This window comes from Podarcis cretensis, assembly GCF_951804945.1.
Source record: "Podarcis cretensis genome assembly, chromosome: 2".
In the NCBI taxonomy this organism is placed as follows: Eukaryota; Metazoa; Chordata; class Lepidosauria; order Squamata; family Lacertidae; genus Podarcis; species Podarcis cretensis.
In genome coordinates, this window is record NC_137171.1 from 10,837,682 (window position 1) to 10,852,014 (window position 14,333).

At 47.3% G+C, this 14,333-nt stretch overlaps 1 long non-coding RNA gene across 1 annotated transcript in view; it reads left to right on the forward strand.

Annotated features, from left to right (window-relative positions):
* LOC307210810 overlaps nucleotides 1-14,333 on the forward strand; it is a 554,287-nt gene that overhangs the window by 13,708 nt on the left and 526,246 nt on the right. The window lies entirely within an intron of this gene.

Here is a 14,333-nt window from a genome sequence, read left to right on the forward strand (position 1 = left end):
GTTGGAGGGTATGGAGTTATGCAACCCTGGAGCCAAGTAGATGACGACGATGTTGTTGTTGTTTAGTCATTTAGTTGTGTCCGACTCTTTGTGACCCCATGGACCAGAGCACGCCAGGCACTCCTGTCTTCCACTGCCTCCTGCAGTTGGTCAAACTCATGCTGGTAGCTTTGAGAACACTGTCCAACCATCTCGTCCTCTGTCGTCCCCTTCTCCTTGTGCCCTCCATCTTTCCCAACATCAGGGTCTTTTCCAGGGAGTCTTCTCTTCTTATGAGGTGGCCAAAGTATTGGAGCCTCAGCTTCAGGATCTGTCCTTCCAGTGAGCCCTCAGGGCTGATTTCCTTCAGAATGGATATGTTTGATCTTCTTGCAGTCCATGGGACTCTCAAGAGTCTCCTCCAGCACCGTAATTCAAAAGCATCAATTCTTTGGCGATCAGCCTTCTTCATGGTCCAGCTCTCACTTCCATACATCACTACTGGGAAAACCATAGCTTTAACTATACGGAGCCAAGGAGATACGCACCTATAAAACCTTTTGAAGACATCTGAAGGCAGCTTTGTATAGGGAAGTTTTTAAAAAATGTTTCATGTTTCATTATGCTTTTATATATGTTGGAAGCCACCTAATTTCATCAGAGAAATGTTGGAGGTCATGGCCTTAACCTCCATGCATTTGCGTAATTCTCTCTTGAAGCCATCCAAGGTGATAGCAGTCACTGCCTCCTCTGTGAGTGCCATAGTTATTCACGGTGTGAATAAGTTCTTCCTTTAGTCCTCCTGAATCTTCCAAGAGTGGGTATTCCCCGAGTGTTATTATGACAGAGGGAGAAAACCATTTCTCTCTTTTTTAAAATATTTTTTTATTGATTTTCAATACAAATAAGCATATCATCCATATCAAAATTTTCTACAGATTATCTCTTTCCGACTTCCTTCAGCGTCTCTGCCAATCATCCATATTTAATTTTTAATTACGCATTTCCTTAATTTAGTATTGCCTTAACACCTACCCTCCCAATCAAATTTCTTTTTGACAATACTCCTCAAGTTTCACAAAGCTTCTTGAAACCCGACCAACGTTGTTTGCTCATCACATATACTTTTCAGATACTCTACAAATTTTCCCCAGTCCTCGATGAACTTTTGGTCTCGTAGATATCTAATTTTCCCAGTTAATTTGTCCAATTCTGCATAGTCTATCAGTTTCATTCTCCATTCTTCAAGTGTCGGCAACTCCTCCTGTTTCCATTTTTGGGCCAATAATATTCTTGCTGCTGTTACTGCGTATTGGAAAAGTTTGCAGTCCTTTCTGTTTATTTCATTACTTACTATTCCTAAAAGAAAAGCCTCTGGTTTCTTTACAAATGTATATTTTAACATCTTTTTCAATTCATTATATATCATCTCCCAGAAGCTTTTCACTTTCTTACATTCCCACCACATATGGTAAAATGTCCCTTCTTTTTCTTTACATTTCCAACACTTGTTACATGTCTTAAACATTTTTGCTAATTTTACCGGTGTGATATACCATCTATATACCATTTTCATAACATTTTCCTTTAACACAGTACATGCTGTACATTTTAGATTTTCCTTCCATACTTTTACCCAGTCATCAAATTGGATATTATATCCAAAATCTCTGGCCCAGTGTATCATTACCGATTTAACTTCCTCATCCTTCGTATACCATTCCAACAGCATCTTATACATTTTTGACAAAATTTTCGAGTCATTATTTATTATTTCTGTTTGAAATTTTGAGTCTTTTCCTGCATATCCACTCTCTTTTATGTCCTTTTTAAACATTTCATTAACTTGAAAATAGTGCAACCAATCATATACAGAGAAAACCATTTCTCTATCTGCTTTCTCCATGCCATGCATGATTTTATACACTGCTGTCATGCTCCCCCTCTTACCTGCCTTTGCTCTGAACTTAAAAAAAACCCCCTGAATATTGTAACCTTTCCTCATAAGGGAGTTGTTCCATCCCCTTGAGGCAGTGCAATCAGAGAGAGAAGTTGAAAGGAGTAAGAAAGGTAAGGCTGCCCTTTGATCATCTCTGGGTTTTTAAAACCCTGTCATGAATATCTCTTGCAAAACTATACAGTAGGGGTGGGAAACCTGTAGCATAGGAAGTTTCTCCTAATATTCTGTTGAAATCTGCCCTTCTGTGTGGAGGTAGGGCTCATGCAGAAGGTCCTAGTCATAATTTACCGTATTTTTTGCTCTATAAGACTCACTTTTTCCCTCCTAAAAAGTAAGGGGAAATGTGTGTGCGTCTTATGGAGCGAATGCAGGCTGTGCAGCTATCCCAGAAGCCAGAACAGCAAGAGGGATTGCTGCTTTCACTGCGCAGCGAACCCTCTTGCTGTTCTGGCTTCTGAGATTCGGAATATTTTTTTTCTTGTTTTCCTCCTCCAAAAACTAGGTGTGTCTTGTGGTCTGGTGCATCTTATAGAGCGAAAAATACGGTACATGCTTCTAGTTGTGCTTTTAGGGACGCGGGTGGCACTGTGGGTTAAACCACAGAGCCTAGGACTTGTCGATGAGAAGGTTGGCGGTTTGAATCCCTGTGACGGGGTGAGCTCCCATTGCTTGGTCCCTGCTCCTGCCAACCTAGCAGTTCGAAAGCACGTCAAAGTGCAAGTAGATTAATAGGTACCGCTCCAGCAGGAAGGTAAACGGCGTTTCCGTGCGCTGCTCTGGTTCGCCAGAAGCGGCTTAGTCATGCTGGCCACGTGACCCGGAAGCTGTACGCCGGCTCCCTCAGCCAATAAAGTGAGATGAGCGCCGCAACCCCAGAGTTGGTCACGACTGGACCTAATAGTCAAGGGTCCCTTTACCTTTAGTTGTGCCTTTGATGAGGCCAATATCCAGCTGTGGATCCTGACAGTGGCGTAGCCTGGCTTGCTGGCACCCAGGGCATGCATAAATGGAGTATAAATAGAGCCCATTGTGCCAGCCCAGCCCTCACCAGCGAAGGTGCTGGATCGAACCCTCACCAGAGAAAAAAAGGGGCTGCGCTGCCGGACCGCACAGGGGGAGCCCGGCCGGATGATGCAACCCTTGGCAGGCGAATCCCCCTGAAGCCTGCGGAGACAAGTGCTGGGCTGGGCCATTCTGAGATCTCCCCTTGCCCGTCTCCCTCCTTCCATGTCCGCTCACCGACTGGGGACTGCACCAAGCAAGAGCAAGTGAGTGCTGGCCTGGCAGCCATTCAGCAAGGGGGCCAGGGTCGCAGAAGCGAGGACAGGCTGGTCTCCGGGGCCCAGAGACCCCCAGCACCAGACAGGGAAGGATGGGGAGCCGAGGACAGTGCCTGCCAGGATGTGCCTGTCCGGGACAGGGATCACCTGGTTCATGCCCCCTCAAAATTGTGCACCTGGGGCTATGGCCCCCTGCCCCCCCACACACTATGCCCCTGGCCCTGGGACCAGTTGAAGACTAGTGATGTACAAAATACTGAGCTGGACCAAAGGCCTTGACTTGGTATAACACATTTTCCTAAGATCTAATCCTTCCCTCTGGATCTCTTCAGGGAGATGGCAGGTTATTTACAGCCAGTCTAACAAGGACAAAATCTATAGCATAGCTTGAAAAAGGCACAAAGAAGGCAAGAGGGATGCCATTGTGGTTAAGCGTCACACAGTCCCTTGTTTATTTATTACTTGCCCTCCTCCTGCAAGGTCCCAGGTGGGTCACAACATTTAAGCGCACAATTAAAAACAGTTTAAAAGAAGTTGCAATCATAACAGTGGGTGGGTCCTGAAAAGATATGTACACCTCAAGTGTCAAAAGCCAGGTCAAGGATAAAGGTCAAGTGACTTCCTTCCCCCGCCAAAACCATCTTCCAAATGACATCAAATGCAGAGATGTAGAATTATCTGCCCTTAGAAGAGGCTCATGAGAGGGACAGAAGGGCAGGACAGTAAATTACAGCACACAGGACTGAAACAGAAACCCTCCTCTGCAGATTTGGCCTCAGCGCTGCCTTTCATGATTTAAGGCATTTCTCACAGCTACCCTGCTGTCTTTTGAACCAGCCCTTTTACCTGTCCTGTCCCTTTAAAAGTCGCTGATCTGCAGCGATTAGCAGGTGGGCCCTGCTTTATCTCCCAAGCTATGGAAAGTTTCACCTATTGCTTTCTGCAAATCAAACCTCTATTAAAGGTACAGGAGCAAGTCAGGATGTTCCTTGCTTGTGTCCCAACTTTCCTGGCCAGCTGGCATTCCTGACTGACCGTTGCAGGACGGAAAACTGAAGGGAATGGAATGTCCTGCAAAAGGGCGTGTCTGTCTGTCTGAAACCCTGAATAGAAACGCTCTATACGGCAACATTTTTTGGGGTGGGAAGAGGCAGGAACGGAAAAACCCGTGCAAAATGGTCACCGCCTGTACGCTAAGACACTGCAAGAGCCTGGGCGCAAGGCGCACACCAGTATTTACTTGGCACCAATGTGGTGAGAGCTTCAGCAACACCCACTTGCAAAGGGAGGGTAAAACCACAAAGGGGAACACCCCCACAGAGAAGAAGGCGGCTGGGATTCTTGCAGCGAAGGCTGAATTAATGCGTCCGGAAAAACCACTTCTTCTGCTCTTAAGCGAGTGTGCATGCTCAGGGTCACTTATCGCCCATTCTGCTTTTGCTTTTGAAAGATCACAAGCACGCACCCTGACTTTGTAAATTGAAAGCACATCTGTGGGCCACAGGAAAACCCATATATATGCTTTGTTTTAAAGGAGAAGACCACTCTAAGGCAGTCCACCCCCACGGCTAATGTTCAAGTATGCATGCACTAAATTAAAATGCTGTAGGCTTTTACTCAGAAGAAGAAGAAGAAAGAAGAAAATCCGGCTTTACTGAAAAACAATCAGGCAATACCATGATTCCACCCTGCAACATTTATAGCACCAGGCTTAGGGGTAAAAAATAGATGTCTGGTTGGCATTTGTCAACTCACTTAGAATTGTGGAATTGTAGAGTTGAAAGGAAGGGACGCGGGTGGTGCTGTGGGTTAAACCACAGAGCCTAGGACTTGCTGATCAGAAGGTCGGCGGTTCGAATCCCACGACAGGGTGAGCTCCCATTGCTCAGTCCCTGCTCCTGCCAACCTAGCAGTTCGGAAGCACGTCAAAGTGCAAGTAGATAAATAGGTACCACTCCAGCGGGAAGGTAAATGTCCTCTGCACATGTACCAGCTTTTCAATATCCTCCTTAAATTGAGGTGCCCAGAACTGGACATGATATTGCAGGTCTGACCAAGGCAGAATAGAGTAGTACTATTGCTTCTCTTTTTTCTGGACACTATACTTCTGTTGATGCATCCTAGAATAGCATTTGTTTTTTGTTGCTGCTGTGTCACACTGTTGACTCATTTTAAGCTTGTGGTCCATGAAGACCCCTAGAGCCTTTTCACACGCACTACTAGCAAGCCTCCATCTTATATTTGTGCAGTTGCTTTTTCCTGCCTAAGTGCAGAACCCTACATTTGTCACTTTTGAAATTCATTTTGTTAGTCTGGGCAGTTCTCGAACCTGTTAAGGTCATCTTGAATCCCAGTTCTGTCTTCTGTGGCATTAGCTACCCCTCCCAGTTTGGTGTCATCTGCAAGTTTGATTAACATCCACAGATTTGGACTATAAAGAAAAGACATAAAATCCACACAGAAACATTTACTTAAACTCACTTGCTGAATGAACGCAGAGGCTGTTGAAAATAACGAAGGATTAACATCAGAATGTCTTAAGGGAATTATTGTAATATTTTGAAATGCAGTAGAACGATGAGATGATTAGGTCCCAGGTGGGGACCTCTGATCTTGTCAGCTAAAAAATAATAATTATTATTGGATAAGTTGTATAATTTGGAATATATTATTTGGTTTGATTCCTTTCCCCCTTTTTTGAAGATGGGGACATTTGCCCACAGGAAAACTTGCCTGTTCTCCAAGAATTCTCAAAGATAATAGACAGAGGCTCTGAGATTAAACGCTAAAGGCAGAGAGAATTTAAAGAAAAAGTCCCAATGAAGAAATGTTCAATGCACAAGTATGAAATGTTCAGTGTCATTTGGAATGGAGTAGCCTAGAGTTGGGCATGGATCGCAGGCTGGGATCTTGAACAGAAACACTTCTGATAGAAAGTAAGGTTCTAGCTGTGTTCTGATGTTCTTGGGAAGTTTCCTGTGCTGTCAAATGCAGCTGCCCATTCTCACTTACTGCCTCTTTTGCCTGAAACGCCACCCCCTTTGTGAAACCAACCCCCACTTCTTTCCCATGGTTCCTGTCATAGCTGTCAACTTTCAGATTTAAAAATAAGGGATCAGCAGCCTCACCTGTTCCGGGGACAGTCCACGGGATATCTAACAATCTGGGATAGCAGCGGGAAACGGCGCTGGAATAAGGGAATTTCCTGCAAAAAAAGGGAAGGTTGACACCTATGCTTCCTGTAAAACTCACCTTTTCAGAGAAGCCTGAACTTAAATGAAGCCCATGCGCTTATTGCTGCATCTGTGCACATTCACCACTCATAAAGCTAGCTTGATTGTTCAATTCCATCCTTCTCTATGCCCCCTCTTGTTAGCTTTGCACACTGTCAACATTTAGATTGACAGTGCTCTGTCTTTTTGCCTGTAATACTCTTGTGAAGTGCTATATACACAACACTAATAACTATTCCCAAATACCACTGGGTCATCCCTCAATACCACTGGGTCATCCTTGTGGGACGCAGGTGGCGCTGTGGGTTAAAGCCTCAGCGCCTAGGGCTTGCCGATCGAAAGGTCGGCGGTTCAAATCCCTGCGGCGGGGTGCGCTCCCGCTGCTCGGTCCCAGCGCCTGCCAACCTAGCAGTTCGAAAGCACCTCCGGGTGCAAGTAGATAAATAGGGACCGCTTACCAGCGGGAAGGTAAACGGCGTTTCCGTGTGCGGCTCTGGCTCGCCAGAGCAGCGATGTCACGCTGGCCACGTGACCTGGAAATGTCTCCGGACAGCGCTGGCCCCTGGCCTCTTAAGTGAGATGGGCGCACAACCCCAGAGTCTGTCAAGACTGGCCCGTACGGGCAGGGGTACCTTTACCTTTAATAACTATTCCCAAATACCACTGGGTCATCCCTCAACTATATCGGGCAAGCCTAAACACCTGGCATCTTTACATCCCTCACTTCATTCATTCATCATGAGTTGTTAATCATCTTATATGGAATGTTATATATACGGTAGCTTCAGTCGTATTCCACTGGATGGCTCAGTTGGTTAGAGTGTAGTGCTGATGACACCAAGTTTGCAGGTTCGATCCCCATAAGGAATAGTTACATATTCCTGCACTGCAGGGGGTAGGACTGGATGATCCTTGGGGTCCCTTCCAACTCCATGATTTTATGAACCCAGTTTCAAGGTGATGCACCATCTTAAGAATAAAAGGTAAAGGGACCTCTGACCATTAGGTCCAGTCATGACCGACTCTGGGGTTGCGGCGCTCATCTCGCTTTATTGGCCGAGGGAGCCGGCGTACAGCTTCCGGGTCATGCGGCCAGCATGACTAAGCCGCTTCTGGCGTACCAGAGCAATGCACAGAAACGCCATTTACCTTCCCACCAGAGCAGTACCTATTTATCTACTTGCAGTTTGACGTGCTTTCAAACTGCTAGGTTGGCAGGAGCAGGGACCGAGCAACGGGAGCTCACCCCGTCGTGGGGATTTGAACCGCCGACCTTCTGATCGGCAAATCCTAGGCTCTGTGGTTTAACCCACAGCGTCACCCGCGTCCCTGTCTTAAGAATAGTATCCACGAATTACAAAATGTAGTAGTTAAAACACAATGAAGAAATTTACTACGACTATCATATCAATAACTTATCACACAACAAATAATTTCCAGAATATTAAGGGAGAGAAATTGTCCATGCATATTAAAATCTCTTTGCAGAAAACAGCGGGAGGGGCAAAATTATCACTCCCCTAACCAGCACAGTTCCAGTGTTGCTGTTTCATGCATATCAAATACATGTGTGTACGCATACATACACCCGCGTAACATGCATAAATGCCAGCTGGCAACACTTGCCAGGAAGAGTCTGGAATATGCCGCTGAGTTGCATCAGGCCTAGCAGATGCCGGGTGTTCCTCAGGCCAATAGATGGCGCCCTCTGCACAAGGCAGCTCTTAGCGGCCAGGGAAGGTGGGGGAAGCGACTTCCACGCAGCAGCTGGAAGAAAACCTTAACCCTTTCTGTTTCTCAGCTGTGCTGGGAGCAACACAATTTTTCAGGGCTTGCAGAGCAAAGGAAAGTTAGTGGCACTAGATGCCAACCCTCCCACAGGAAGGGGAATTAGCTAGGTGGGACCCTTATCTACCTGTGCATAGCTGCACACACCTCTTGCCAAAGTTATCTGTCCTGCGGACCTCTTGAATTTAATAAATAAAAATAAAGCCATGGGAGTCTTCTCTTCTTTTGCAGCTGGGCACCCTGTCAGCAGTTGCCTTGATGAAGTTGTGCCTCTGAAGCTTAGATCTGGGAATCACTGGCCAGCCCTGGAATAGCAGGCCATGCAAGAACAATATCTGTGCCACCGCAAGCCCCTTGGAGGAAGGTTGCCATTCCATTTCCCCTTATTTCAAATGTTCAGGTGTGAGTGCCATTGTTTATACAGCCGAAACAGCTCGACCCACAAAAGGGAGATGTCGGCAGACATGGAGAAATCCTGAGATCTGCAGTAGAACAAGTATATATATTTTGGAGGAAGACAAAGCTAAATCATAAGGATGGGATAAAACCCCAACGTGGTCCAACTGAGCATGCTTAGTTGCTACAGAATGATGACTCGTCGGGATGGAATGAAGTAAGTTGGAGAGGGCATGGCTTACTGACTCGAACATGCCATGCTGCAACATTTTGTTGCAGCAGGACACCTTTGTACATGCAATTTCAGAAGCGGTATACGAACTTCTCAACTCTTAAGTGGCACTGCCAGCAGCCAAGTCATGCTGAAAAAAGAAAGTTGTGAGAAAATGAGGTGCTTTCAGGGTACTGTACTCAAGCAGTGACCCATTACATCCTGTGCTATTTAGGCAAATACACTTTGCTTATGCTCAGAGGGGCACTTTGATTTTTTCCCCACACATTCTAGAATGGAATACTTGTACTAAAAATAGATCTCAAGGGCAAAGCTCTGGCTCAGCCCGAAGCCTGAATTTTAACAGGAACGAGAAGGGCTGTCTCCAATTCTTGCATGTCATGACTGATAATGGCGAGCGTTTGTTCTCTTATTCTGTTATCTTACTGCAGGGGCTGGAGGCAGTGTGCTTCTGCAGATCAGTTGCTGGAAACTGAAGGAGGGGAGAGGCCTGTGCGTAAGCTCCTGTTTGTGGGCTTCCCATGGGCATCTAGTTGGTCACCGTGAGAAGAGGATGCTAGACTAGGTGGGCCACCGATCCAATCCACTGGGGTTATTTGAATGTTCTTGAGAACTTCACAGCGTACAGAACAGTTGCATTCATATCCAAATGCGGTGGGGAACCAGGGACCCTCCAGATGTTATTGGACTCCAAATCCTATCAACCTCAGCCAGCATGGCTGATAGTCAAGGATGTTGGGAGTTGTAGTCCAACAACATTCGGAGGGGGGCATAGCTGTCAACTGTCCCTTATTTGGCGGGAAACTCCCTTATCCTAGCGCCGTGTCCCGCTGCTGTCCCGGATTGATGATGTCCCTTAAATTCCCCAGGTTTCCGGCTCGGGAGGGAAGCAGCGGCTCAAGGTCCTCTGCTGCGAGAGCGCGCACACGAGCTGCCGCATCTCCGTCTCTCCCCTTTCCCCCTCAGGGGCGCATCGTGAGGAGACGGGTGGCGGCAGGCGGGCAGGCAGCCCCTCTCTTGCGAGACTTCTGCCGCACTGCCAGGGGAAGCTGGAGGCGGCTGAGGAGGCGGCCTGAGGAAGGAGGAAGAGGAGGGGATAGGGAAGGACGCTGAAGGGTGGCGCTTCAGCGGCTGTCACGGCGCCGCAATCGCCTCATGCCAGGCTCGTGGGCGAGAGTCTCTCTTCCTCCCTCCTTCTTTCTTGGGTGGGGAAGGGCCGATGGAACTCCTCACGCCAGGACGACGGCAGCCCCGACGTGCAAAAGCTAAGCAAAGTCCCTTATTTTGGCTGCTGATCCCTTATTTTCAAGGCTGCTGGTCCCTTATTTTCAAATCTGTAAGTTGACATGGGGGGGGCAGGTCCCCCACTTCTGATATACCACCGGCAGATCATCGCCAAAAAAGCACAAGGAGGAACACAACCTTCTCCACTCTATTCACACACCATGTATTTTCTACTAAAGTCTATTTTGTCATTATTTTGTCATCACCTCTTTATTCCACTTTTCCTCCAAGGAGCTCAAGGTAGCATATATATGTCCCTTCATTCTGTCTTCACAACAACCCTGGAAGGTAGGTTGGACTGAGATCAGAATGACTGGTCCAAGCACACTGAGTGAGCTTTGTGGCTCTATGAGAAAATTGACTCTCCCTTGTGTTATTTTTACCTCATCTAACAGCTACACCCCATATGCCAGACTTGTAACCCAGATATTGTACCACCTTTACCTTTAACAATGCATAGCCAGGGGAAGATGGGGCTCCCTGCCCAGTTCCTTCCATCACCCATCCTTCTCTCTGCAAAAATGGGGTTCTGCTTGGTTTAATAGACAAACTTGTTTCAGCCATCCTTTTACAAACACGGTGATATAAACATGTGGATTTCATAGGTCACTAGAATGCCCAAAGCATTTTTCATTCATTAGCTCACCAGTCCTTAGCACAGCCCTGCAAGGTAGGTCAGTATTATGTCGTCCCCCATTTTGCAGATGTGGAGGGTGGCAGCTACTGCAAATCCTTCAGACAGGACCAAGAACTGGACCATACATCAGTCAGCGTTCCAGTCCTTTCCTACAGCTGCGCAAAGCTGGACTGGCGTCAGCTGCTCTCAGGATGGTGTATTGATTTTTGGAAACAGTTCATTTATAACCATTGGGTAGTTGAACTTTCACCCTGTCATTTCCTCCTGATGTTTCTGGGAATTGCTGGAGAGAGGGCTTTGGGGCTTATTTAACAGGAGGTTACAGGAGCCGAGCAACAGCAAGCAAGGCATGTTGGTGGTTTAACACACACTTGCCTTCCTGGTGAGGGTTTGGCGAGGGCAGCCAGCCCAGGCAGAAGGTGGCACTGGCTACAGGCGTGGCTGGAGGAAAACTGACAAAGTGGGAGTTTAGCCACAGGCCAGCATTATTATTCTTTGCCAGTTTGGTTTAGTTTTTAGCCACAGGTGGGCTTAGCCCATGTCCGAGATTTCCATTGTTCTATACAGCTCAGCAAGTGGATGCCAAACTGAAAAATCTGCTTGCCAAATGGCAAAAGCTCTTTGCAGGCTGAGTTGAGAGATCTTAATGGGTGTTAGAAGATTTCACTTGAAGGTGCTTTGACATTTATAGATGAATTTGTATATCTATATTTAGCTGTATAAGCAGTGATGGCTGGAGCACATTGAGGCTGGTAGGGTGGAAAGCGGGGAGCTCAACAGAAGGTGAAATCAAAGACAGTGACAAGCCGTGCCACTCCCTGGGCCTGCTGTAAGTACGAAGGCAGGCAGGTGGTGGCTGGCTGAGGACAGACTGAGGCTGGTGGAGCAGTGCCCCATTTGCCCCTAATAAACTTGCCCTGCATATAATGCAATTCTCTTTAGCCCAGGGATGAGCAACTTGGGGCTCTTCAAGATGTCAGGTAAAGGTAAAGGTAAAGGTAAAGGGACCCCTGATCATTATGTCCAGTTGTGGCCGACTCTGGGGTTGCGGCGCTCATCTCGCTTTATTGGCGTACAGGTCATGTGGCCAGCATGACTAAGCCGCTTCTGGCGAACCAGAGCAGCGCACGGAAACGCCGTTTACCTTCCCGCCGGAGTGGTACCTATTTATCTACTTGCACTTTGACGTGCTTTCGAACTGCTAGGTTGGCAGGAGCAGGGACCGAGCAATGGGAGTTCACCCCGTTGCGGGGATTCGAACCTCCAACCTTCTGATTGGCAAGCCCTAGGCCCTATGGTTTAACCCACAGCACCACTCGCTGGATTGCAACCCCTCTCCACTGACAGTGCTGACTGAGGCTGATGGGAGTTGTAGTCCAACAACATCTGGAAGGCCGCAGGATCCCCATTCCTGCTCTAGGAGACACTGCGCTGAACAGAGTCCTTAAAAAAACCCCAATAAGGTTATGGAGATCTTCCAAAGCAGACCAGACAAACACCTGCCTAGGATGTTGGGACAGGGATCCTTATACTCTAGAATACAGAGTCAGAGGCATGGGATACATATAACCTGTTTGCTCTGTTCAGCCACTGTGATCCCAAGTTTTGACACAAGCTGCTGCCTTAAATGGATGCTTGGTTCCATTTAGCCCAGCTCTGCCTGTTCTGATGGGCGGCAGCTCTCCAAGATTGCAAGCAAAGGTCTTTCCTCGTGCTGTTACTGCTGAGATGCTTTTAATTAGGTGCTAGGCATCGAGTCTGTCAGACAAAGCACCTGCTCAGTGCTGGGCTAGTCTCCTTCAGCCAGATGTCCTTTCGCTCATCAGAAGGCCTGTCAGTACCTTGAGATGGCACAAGCCAGGAGGAACCGCTCTCGAGAGGCCAGCAGGGTATCTGCACCTTCAAAATATTTGTGTCTCAGAGTGACTCACAGCTCTGATCCTTTAAACACCTACTTGATGCTAGCAACCCTGCACACAAGAGGCCATTGCTGGGGAGAGGGGAGTCTGTTACGACAGAACTGATAAGGCCTGAGTGTTGACAGAAGCAATAACGAGGCCTGTCCACTTCTGCTCATTATCAGGTGGCGGCAGGGATTATTCTGGAATGCAAAGGGAGCGAAGGCAGCATGTGCAGATCAACACGCTCTTCATTCCCTGGATTCTCTCCGTTATGAGGACCTTTGGAGAATGAGAACTGCTGCGGAGTCCTGACTTGGGAATCCCATCATTTAACAATGCTAGCTGCATTCTTCACACATGAGCAGTTTGGGTGCAGTAAACATGCTTTCCTCTGTGAGATGTTCAATGCACTTTTGTTTTGCAGACTGATTAGCTGTACCTAGTATTCTGCTATGCAACTCCTCCCATCCTCCAAATGGCTTGGCGTTAGGTGCAGGTCACAAAGGATTTGCAGTCCAACAGCCTGATCCTATGGTCAGCCGTGCCCATCAAAGCCTAGGCAGAATCAGGTCCTATTATTACCATGAATTTCTTAATTGCCTTCTGAGCCACCGTCCGAAGGTGATTTACACATAAATCATAGTATTACACATGCAGGCAAAGTCCATGGAAGGAATTATGTGTCAGTTTGCATGAATGGGGTGTCAGGTCTGTGTGTACGTATGTCAGGACCAATTGCAAATTCCTGGTAGCTGAAAGATAACCAAGAAAGGTAACCTTTTAGAGCTTTCCCCAACCTGGTGCCCTCCACATGTTTTGGACTACAACTCCCATCAGCTCCTGCTGGCACATTTTGACTGCCACCAAAGGAAGCATAATCCAAAACATATGGTGGGCACCAGGTTGGCGAAGGCTGGTGCGTGTATGAGATTTCAGCCTAAGTAGAAACATGCTGGTCCTCTTTTTCACGCCCACATTCCGTTTTCCTAATGCAGTCAGGTAGATCAGTATCTGGGTTTATTTCTGAGATCATTTATGTCTGCCTGTATTTATACTCAGGTAGGTAGCCGTGCTGGTCGGATAAAGTCGAAATATATAAAAAAATTAAAAAATTGTCCAGTAGCACCAGTCCAACTAACTTTGTTCTTGGTATAAGCTTTTGTGTACGTTTTGGAGTATGGCTCCTTTGGTGTCAGTCAAAATGTGTCAAATTATCTATCTATCTATCTATCTATCTATCTATCTATATCTCGACTGTATTTATACTGTTGGACCCAAGCACTGAAGGCTACGTGGATGGAAGACACGGCCTCCAGCCTAGCCTAAACAGCGCTCATTCATTTATTGTGATAGCTGATCCCCAAAGCAGTGAACTAGGTCTCTGCACATGCTCAGATGCACCCCTGCCGTTTGCAAATTCCGGGCTCGTTCCTAGCTCCATTCATGCCTCGCTCACCTCCATTCATTCCAACCCCCCTCCTGCCTTTCGCTTCCGTAGGCGTTACATTTCCCCGGAGATCTCGCAAGCTCCTGTTTTCTTCAGGAGGATGCTGGGAGTTGCAGTGTCGAGGAGGATGGCCCCTCCTAACTGCTCGGGGTATTGCGGGAGGGGAAAGACTACAGCTCCCAGCAGCCACCGCACA